At 52.2% G+C, this 8364-nt stretch overlaps 1 pseudogene; it reads left to right on the plus strand.

Moving 5' to 3' along the window:
- Window positions 1-6689: 6689 nt before the first annotated feature.
- Window positions 6690-7840, plus strand: LOC133040027 (ubiquitin carboxyl-terminal hydrolase 17-like protein 6; annotated as a pseudogene).
- Window positions 7841-8364: the final 524 nt, after the last annotated feature.

Raw genomic sequence — 8364 nt, forward strand, 5'->3', positions numbered from 1 at the left:
CGTACGATGGATCAAGGGACAATACCTGCAACTTTAACTGCAGTAGGGGTAGTTAGAATAACATAAGGGCCTTTTCACTAAGGGACTAGCAAATCATGTTTCCAATCTTTGACCCATACTTGGTCACCAAGCATAAACTCATGAATCTGTTCCCCAAAGGGGAACAGCACCCTTTCTTGTACAAACTTAGTTACCCGATTTATTACCTTACCCAGTTCCATCTGCTGTGAAATCCTATCCCCCCTTACCTGAGGCAAATTTTTTGACACCTGTTTTATTATGGGAGAGGGCCCCCATACACAATTTCATATGGAGAATAGCCTTGGGACTGTGGGGTCATCCTGAGTCTGAGCAGAGCTATTGGAAGCAAGTCCACCCAGGAGCAGTCAGTCTCTCTGATCCACTGGGAGAGTCTCTTTAAGTGTTCGGTTGGTTCATTTCACCATCTCAGAACTCTGGACCTATATGCAGTATGCAGTTTCCATTTGATGTTTAAAGTTTTGCTTACTTGTTGTACTAAATCAGCTACCAAAGCCAGGCCATTGTCTGAACCAATGCTGGTAGGAAGTCCAAATCTGGGAACTGTTTCCCTAAGCAGGCACTGGGCTACTTCTGATGCTCTTTCAGTCCAGGTAGGAATAGCTCCTATCCATCCCGAGAACGTACATACCATGACCAGCAGGTAATGGTAGTGTCGGTGAGGTTTCATTTCAGTGAAGTCCACTCCCAGGTGTTCAAGGGGCAGCGTGCCTTTCAGCTGAATACCTGAAGGTTTTTGTCTGAATACCCGAGAGGCAGCATTAACCTGTTAGCAGGCAGCATGGCCTAGGTGGGTCGCTTGGTGTGTTTGGCTCACCAGAGTGTGTGCCAGCTTCTCCAGTACCAATAATTTGCCAAATTCCCACCATCCCTTTTCAAGTCTTGATGGCCCCTTCCGCTTTGGCTAACCTGACAGCCGTTGCCCTTTTTATCAGGCTAGTGCCATCAGTATATAGGACCCAATTAGGGTCTGGGACCTTGTGTCCTTCTTTAAACAAACCCCAGATACCTTACCTCCCCCTTGCAGATCTGTGCCTTCTTTGACACCCGGTAACCTGCTTCCATCAGCAGCTGGAGCAGCGCTTTTGTCCCTTTCTAGCATTTTTCCTTGGACTCAGCAGCCAGCAGCAGGTTTTCCCCATATTGTAGGAGCCGACATCCACGCTCTTCTGGATGGAATGAGTCCGGGTCAGAAGCCAAGGCTTCCCCAAAGATGGCTGGGGAGTTCTTAAACCTTTGTGGGGCGTCCAGATGAGCTGTTTTTTGGTGCCCCTGACTGGATATTCCCATTCAAAGGCAGAGATGGGCTGTGACGCTGGGGCGAGGCATACACAGAAGGCATCCTTGAGATCTAGGCAAGTATAAACTTTAGTACTTGGCAGGAGGAGACTAAGTAAGGGATAGGGGTTTGGAACAGTGGGGTGTAAAGTCACAGTAGCCTGGTTGACTAGCCTGAGATCTTGTACAGGCCTATAGTCCTGTCCTCCTTCCCTTTTGACTGGCAGGATCGGTGTATTCCAAGCCAACTGGCACTCTAATAGAAAGCCCGCTTGTTTCAATCTATTGATGTGGGGCAGTATGCCGGCCCAGGCCTCTATCGGTAGCGGGTACTGGTGCTTTCTAACTGGGATGGTGCCTGGTTTGAGTTCTCTTATCACTGGGGCTTGATGTTTAGCCAGCCTGGGGGTAGGGGGGTTGTCTTCTGCCCAGACCTCACGGAATAATTGACTTAGCTCTCTCTCATGCTCTTCTGGCCCACCCGGTTCTTCGGAGGCTCATGCAACCTCCACTCATGTTGGGGGGGATATTGAGAGAGAGAGCAAATAAGTCATAGTGTCCATCTGGAAGGTGGGCCTCTCCTCAGGGGAGAAAGTCACTGGTGCTCCTAGTTTGGAGAGCAAGTTTCTTCCCATCAGGGGTACTGGGCACTCAGGAATGTAGAGGAATTCATGAATCACTTGGTGCCCCCCCATCTGACATTTTCTGGGCTGGCAAAACGATTTAATCATCTCTTCTCCCGATACCCCAGTAACAGAGGTAGTCTTTTTGGACAGTGGTGCCACAGGTTTTGTTACTACTGACAGTTCTGCTCCTGTATCCACTATGAAGTCAATGTTTTGGTCCCCCACTTTTAAGGTTACCATGGGCTCTCGGGGACCTGATATCTCTGAACCCCGGCTGCCCTATTTAATTTCCAAGTCAGCAAGCCCCACAACTGAGGGAGCTTCCTCTTCCTTCCTTGCCTTAGGGCATTCATTCTTCCAGTGGCCAAAAGCTTGGCACCGGGCACACTGGTTTTGCTGTAACGGGGCCCATGGCCTCGGTTGGGACCGGTTGAAGGACTGTCCTGTCCCTGGGGCAGATGAGGTTTTCCGGAGGGCCCGCGATAGACTTTTCCAGAGCAGCAGCTAACACTGCAAATCTCTTGTCTGTTCTCTTTCGTTCCCTCCGGCTCTCTGGCAGAGCGCAGTCTCTGCTTAATTCCAACATCTCCCTCCCCTTCTTGTCAGTACTCACTGGGAGAGGCGGGTGTAGCTTGGGCGGTTCGGTTGGAGCCGGATCCTGGAAGTGTTGGCCAGAGGCTTCTGTCACTGGGATCAGAGCTTGCCAAAACGGCGGCTCTATGAACTCCGGGAGAGCTGGTGGAAGAGCAGTGGCTGCTGTAGGAACTTCACCTGGCCCTGGATCGGGCATTAAGGCGGCCTCCGGTCCTGGAGGTGCACTGGGAGGCAGGCGCGTCATTATCCAGTCTGGGGGAGGGGGTCAGGTCATCCCTGTCCAAATCCTGTAGAATTTCCTTTTTTATAATCAGTCAATTTTTGTGCCATTAATATTTTTCCCTTTCCCTTCTGGATACAGAACCTTGTCCAACTAGGAGGGTCTCAAGCTAACCCTAGCCACAAGTCAATATATGGATATTGATCCAGGTGTCCTGGCTCTCCTATGACTACTGTATAGACTGCTTCCACTATTTTTAAGTTCATGGTGTCCTCTGGCGGCCATCCTGCTCCCATAGCGGTCCATTCGACCTCACAGAGTATGTGGAGGCGGTTAAGCTTCATCTTCACCCCATAGTCTCCTCCTAATCCCTTCTTTAAATTTCTAATCATGCACTCCAATGCAGTTGCCTTAGATTCACTTCCTCCCATCTTGCTTACCTTCTCGGACCTTCTTCTACTTTTCCTTTTCGTTCTGTCTACGAAGTTCTCAGTACCCTATGTACTTCTGTTATTTCCACTCAATGACACGTAAATTGCCATTCTGCCTCCTTCCTAACTGGGGTGAGAAGAGCCTTACCTGCCAGATCCCAGAGGGAGAAAGGGGATCGGCATGTCACCACCTGCCGGTCAGCACAGCCAAACCAGAACACCACGTGGTCCAAGACTGTTTCTCCCTTAAAGTCCATTCTGCCTTGGTGGGCTTGATCAGCTGCGGATGAAAACACAGATGGGTTAAATATCCTATGTCCCAGGCCATCTCCGGAAAAGCCAATTCATACTCACTTATGTGTCCCCCTCCTTCTAGCCTGACAATTCCGAGGGGGTCAAGAATTTCACAGCAGACGGGACACCTCCTTGGGGAGGGCAGAATACGAGCATACAAGGACCAGTTTCCTATCCTAAAAATCCCCTGGCGATCGCTGGTAATAATTTTCCCTGAGACTGCATGGACACACCTCCTAAATGACCTTCACAAATTCCCTTCCTAAGGCCTAGCACGCTCGTCGACCTGTGTACCAAGCAATCGCTGCTGCCTGCCCATTCCAGGCTCCTGTGGGTCCCCGCTCCTTCTAGTCCCTCCCAGGGGGGTGATCAGGCCCCCTCTTCCACCCTACTGGGTGGGTTCCTCCTCACCTGAGTGCTCCATTCCCCTGCTGCCATCCACTATCTGCTAATGTGAAAGGTCCGGGCGTTGAGAAGCAGAATCCTTCCAGAAGGATGAGGCGCCTTCCCCCCTCTAGAAGATTCAAGTAGCAAGGCCTCGGAGTTGCCCCAAATGGGACTTGTCTCCTCAAAGTGAGGAGTTTCCTGGCCAATGCACCAAATGTTGTAGCCACGCGTTCCGGGAAACAAACTCATTCAGAAGGACAATGCAGATAATGGAGTGCAGTTTATTACACCGGCGGGCCCAAGGCAGAGTCTCCTCTTAGCCAAGGACCCCGACCAGCATTTGTGAAAATCTTTTCTACCCTATGTGTATGTGTCCGAACCCACCACCCCTTGAGACTTACATAAATAAAGGAAGGGTAAATACAATCCCAATAACCCCATCACTCATGTGCCATGTGCTTAGACAGTTAAACAATTAGCCAATAATCAATAAGCCTGAGGTTACACTCTGATAGGTACAGAAAATTTATGGCCTGTCTGGAGGAAGGGGTGATTAGTGTATGTGTTCTCTTAGGTGAGGAGTAACCTGGATATGATCTTCAAGGTTCCCCTGTCCGGAGGGAGTCTTATCCTTCTGTTGTCATTTCCTTAGGCACTAAACACAGAGTTCAGAGCCCACTGGAGAGGTGGCCGAGCATGATCAGCATGAATAGGCCTGAGATGGAGTCCAGGCCCTGTGAATTCCTTCTTCACCCACTTTTACCCCACATATTTGCTTTAAAATATGTTTTTATGTATTTTTAATATCATCCTCATGTTTTATGTGTATATCTTCTAAGCTTTTATATATTATATATATTTCTTATTTCTATCTTTCATCCTTCCTCCTGTTTATCTATTTATCTAACTCTTCTCTGAAAATTTTTTACAGAGAAAGGAAAAGAGAAAAAATATTATGCAAGAAAATCTAAGCTATTTGCATTTTTGTGTCACTTCTCCCCTTTTCTTACCAAATTCAGAAAAATATTAATGCTGTTGGCACAAGAAATACTATACATGGCCCTTGAATTTTAATAAACCCTTTCCTATAAAAATGTTCTCCTTGTGGATTTAGAATGACTGGCTTTACCGCATAAGGGGAAGCAGGTAACAGAGCCTGATGCAGAGGGTCCAGTGGTTTTCCTGTATCTAATGGAGATTCAGGTGATATCAACTATTTCTTCATCCCTCCCCCTATACTTTCAGTTCTGGGTAAATGAGCAAGTGAGTTCAAGGTCCCTGTCACCCCCTAGTCTCAGAGGGTCAGAGACAAGGCTCCCTGGACCTCCCCACTTTCCCTTCCTCGCTCATCCTAAAGATTCGGGGCTACTGGTGAGAGTTAGAACAACAGTCAAAAACATTCTGAGAGGCAGTTGTTGGCAGGCTTAGCTTCTGCTAGGATCTCCAGCTTCTGAACTGATGTCGGAGCTGCATGGGCCCTGCTCCATGTCTGATTCTGAAGCAGGAGAAAAACTTACCTTGGGCACCGGTGCCTAGAGCTGTGGATATTACAGTTCGATTGTGGGGAGTGGTTGCCCTCTCATAAGACTCTGTCCCCATTTTCAGAAGCTGTAGAAAATTGACACTGGACAATTTAGAAATACTTATGACTGCCAAGGTCACTTAGAAACTATGCTGGGCCTGTGCAGAAGGAGATATTAGGGAAGAAGAAATAAAACTCCCCAGAGACTTCAGATCTGTGCATCTTGAACGAGATAGAGAGATGTAGCCTGGGGCAGAGACAAGGGAGGTCCCGCCTGATGGGCTGGTGGTGGGTGATAGACACGGGGAAGGGGTTTCTGTGCCCAGAACAGGGCCCATAGTCTGTTGGAAAGTTCATGGTGCGAATAACATGCTTTGGATCAGTGGATATAGAGAAAAGTGATACATTTTAACTTTTGTCACACCATCTTAGAGGATAAGAACTGTTAGTTACAAAAAAAATAAAATGAAGAGAAAATACAAAAAAACAAAAAACACTTAAAAATTAAACGAAAGAAAAAAAAAAAAAAAGAAAGAAAGAAAGAAAGAAAAGAAAACGAAAAAGAAAGAACAAGACAACTAAGATTGCAAAGGGGCTGAAGAAATGAATCCAAAGTTGCAGCGAGCCTATGGCTTTCTGAAAGAGCTCGCTTTGGACCATGACCAACGGCCCCAAAGGGCGAAAAGCATATGTGCCACACTCGCGGCATCTTTTGGTGCTAGGACCCTGAACGCTAGAAGAGTGGCTCGTGAGAAAGCATAGAAATGGGAGTGGACCTCAGTCGAGGGCAAAGTTGAGGCAAGGGTTTCTTGTTGTCCGGGGAGGGGTTGTCCTCAGGCAGGGGTCTGGGGTGGGAAGACCCCTCAAGGGGAGAGGGTAGGTGGGCAGACATATGTTCCCACAAGTGTGTTAGGATCTGAAGGGTGAGGCCACGGAATTCCTCCCCAGCCCGCATGTGTGTGCTGAACTTGGAAGCCCTGCAGTGACTGTCTAGCAGGCAAGTCTGGAAGGCCAAAGCCCCCCCGAATCATTTGCATCCTGAGCCCTTTGGTCCAGGGCCAGATCGGAAGTGCATGCGGGGCTTTGTCATGGGGAATCCCGGAGAAAAGTGTCGGTGGTGGGATGTCGGGAGTGGGAGTGAGCACGCCCTCGGACGCCTCAGCCAATGAGGAGGTTGCGCATGCGGGGGTGGGGCTGTGGGAAAGCCATGAAAGGCCCGAGGGGTCGGGGCCCAGGCCCTTTCTCAGAGAAGCACCGTCTGAGGGGAGGAGGCGTCGTCGTGCAGCTGCAGGTAGGAGATGCAAAGACTCGTGGGCCTTGATTGGAGACCCGGGGGCTGCTTCGGCGCAGGGGGTGGTGCGTGTCCATCTCCCTTCCATGTCTTCCCCGGAGGGCAAGGTTGTCGGCCCAGCGTCAACGGTGCGGATGCCCTTCGGGGACCCTGTGTCCGTGAGGGGCAGTCGCCGGCGGTTGGGCGGCCCCAGCGGGGTGACTTGGCTCCTGGGTCAGCAGGGCTGGCGCCTGGCCACCAAGTCGCCCTGAATTGGAGGGGGCCGTGGGGGGTCTGGGCTGGGCTTCAGAATCTGGGGAACACCTGCTACGTGAATGCAGCGCTGCAGTGTCTGAGCCACACGCCGCCCCTGGCCAGCTGGATGGTGTCCCAGCAGCACGCCACCCTCTGTCCGGCCCGCACCTCCTGCACGCTCTGTGCCATGCGAGCTCACGTGACCCGAGCCCTCCTTCACCCGGGAGAGGTGATCCGGCCCCACAAGGACCTGCTGCCGGGCTTGCACAAACACCAGCAGGAAGATGCCCACGAGGTTCTGATGTTCACTCTGAATGCCATGCAGCAAGGGTGCTTGAGTGCATCCCAGCCGACGGGCCATCCCTCCGAGGACACCACCCTCATCCGGCAGATCTTCAGCGGGACTTGGAGGTCTCAGATCCAGTGTCTCCACTGCCTCGGAGTCTTGGACACGTTCGACCCTTACCTGGACATCAGCCTGGATATCACGGCGGCTCAGAGTGTGGAGCAAGCTCTGAGAGAGCTGGTGAAGCCCGAGAAGCTGGACGCTGAAAACGCCTATGACTGTGGCGTTTGTCTCCGGAAGGTGCCTGCCACCAAGAGGTTGACTTTGCACAGCACGTCCCAGGTCCTGGTGCTGGTGCTGAAGCGGTTCACACAGGTGAGCGGGGCCAAAAGGGCTCAGGAAGTGCGCTCTCCCCAGTGCCTCGACCTGCAGCCCTACACGTCTGAGCGGAAGGCAGGCCACTGGGCTACGTGCTCTATGCCGTGCTGGTGCACTCCGGCTGGAGCTGTGAGCGAGGACACTACTTTTCTTCCGTGCGAGCGGGCAACGGCCAGTGGTATAAGATGGACGATGCCAAGGTGAGCGCCTGTGACGAGAGTGCTGCCCTGAGCCAGAGCGCCTACGTGCTCTTCTACTCCCGGGAGGGTGCGTGGCAAGGGGGAGCTGGGGGAGGGGCAGCGGCCCCCCTCACGGCTGACCCCACTCACCCCGGGGAGCCTGACCCCTGCGGCCCCGGGGAGCCTGTGGGAGACGCCAGCGGCAGAGCTCCTGGGTCGCAGGTGTCCCCGGGGGACACAGAGGTCGAAGGAATCAGCTTAGAGCAGTGGAGACGCCTCCAAGAGCACAAGCGGCCGAAGCCGGCCTTCGACCTCCGGAAGATCCAGTCAGCCCTGCCTGCCCGGGCAGTCGTGATTCACCAGTCCACACACGGAGGAGGGAGACGCGGCAATCTGCCTGAACAGGAGCACGACCGGCTCGACCGGCCCAGCACGGACAGCCCGCCTCCGGGCCCGACGAGCGTTGGCAACGGCCCTTGTGCCAGCGGGAGGGCCCGAGTGACCAAGAGGAAGAACAAGAAGCCGCGGCCATCTCTGGGGCTGTGGCAGTAGGTATGCTCTGAGGGACATGCGTGCAGAAGCCCACGCACACTCTGCGTGCGGCA

The sequence above is a fragment of the Dama dama genome, chromosome 20, assembly GCF_033118175.1.
Source record: "Dama dama isolate Ldn47 chromosome 20, ASM3311817v1, whole genome shotgun sequence".
In the NCBI taxonomy this organism is placed as follows: Eukaryota; Metazoa; Chordata; class Mammalia; order Artiodactyla; family Cervidae; genus Dama; species Dama dama.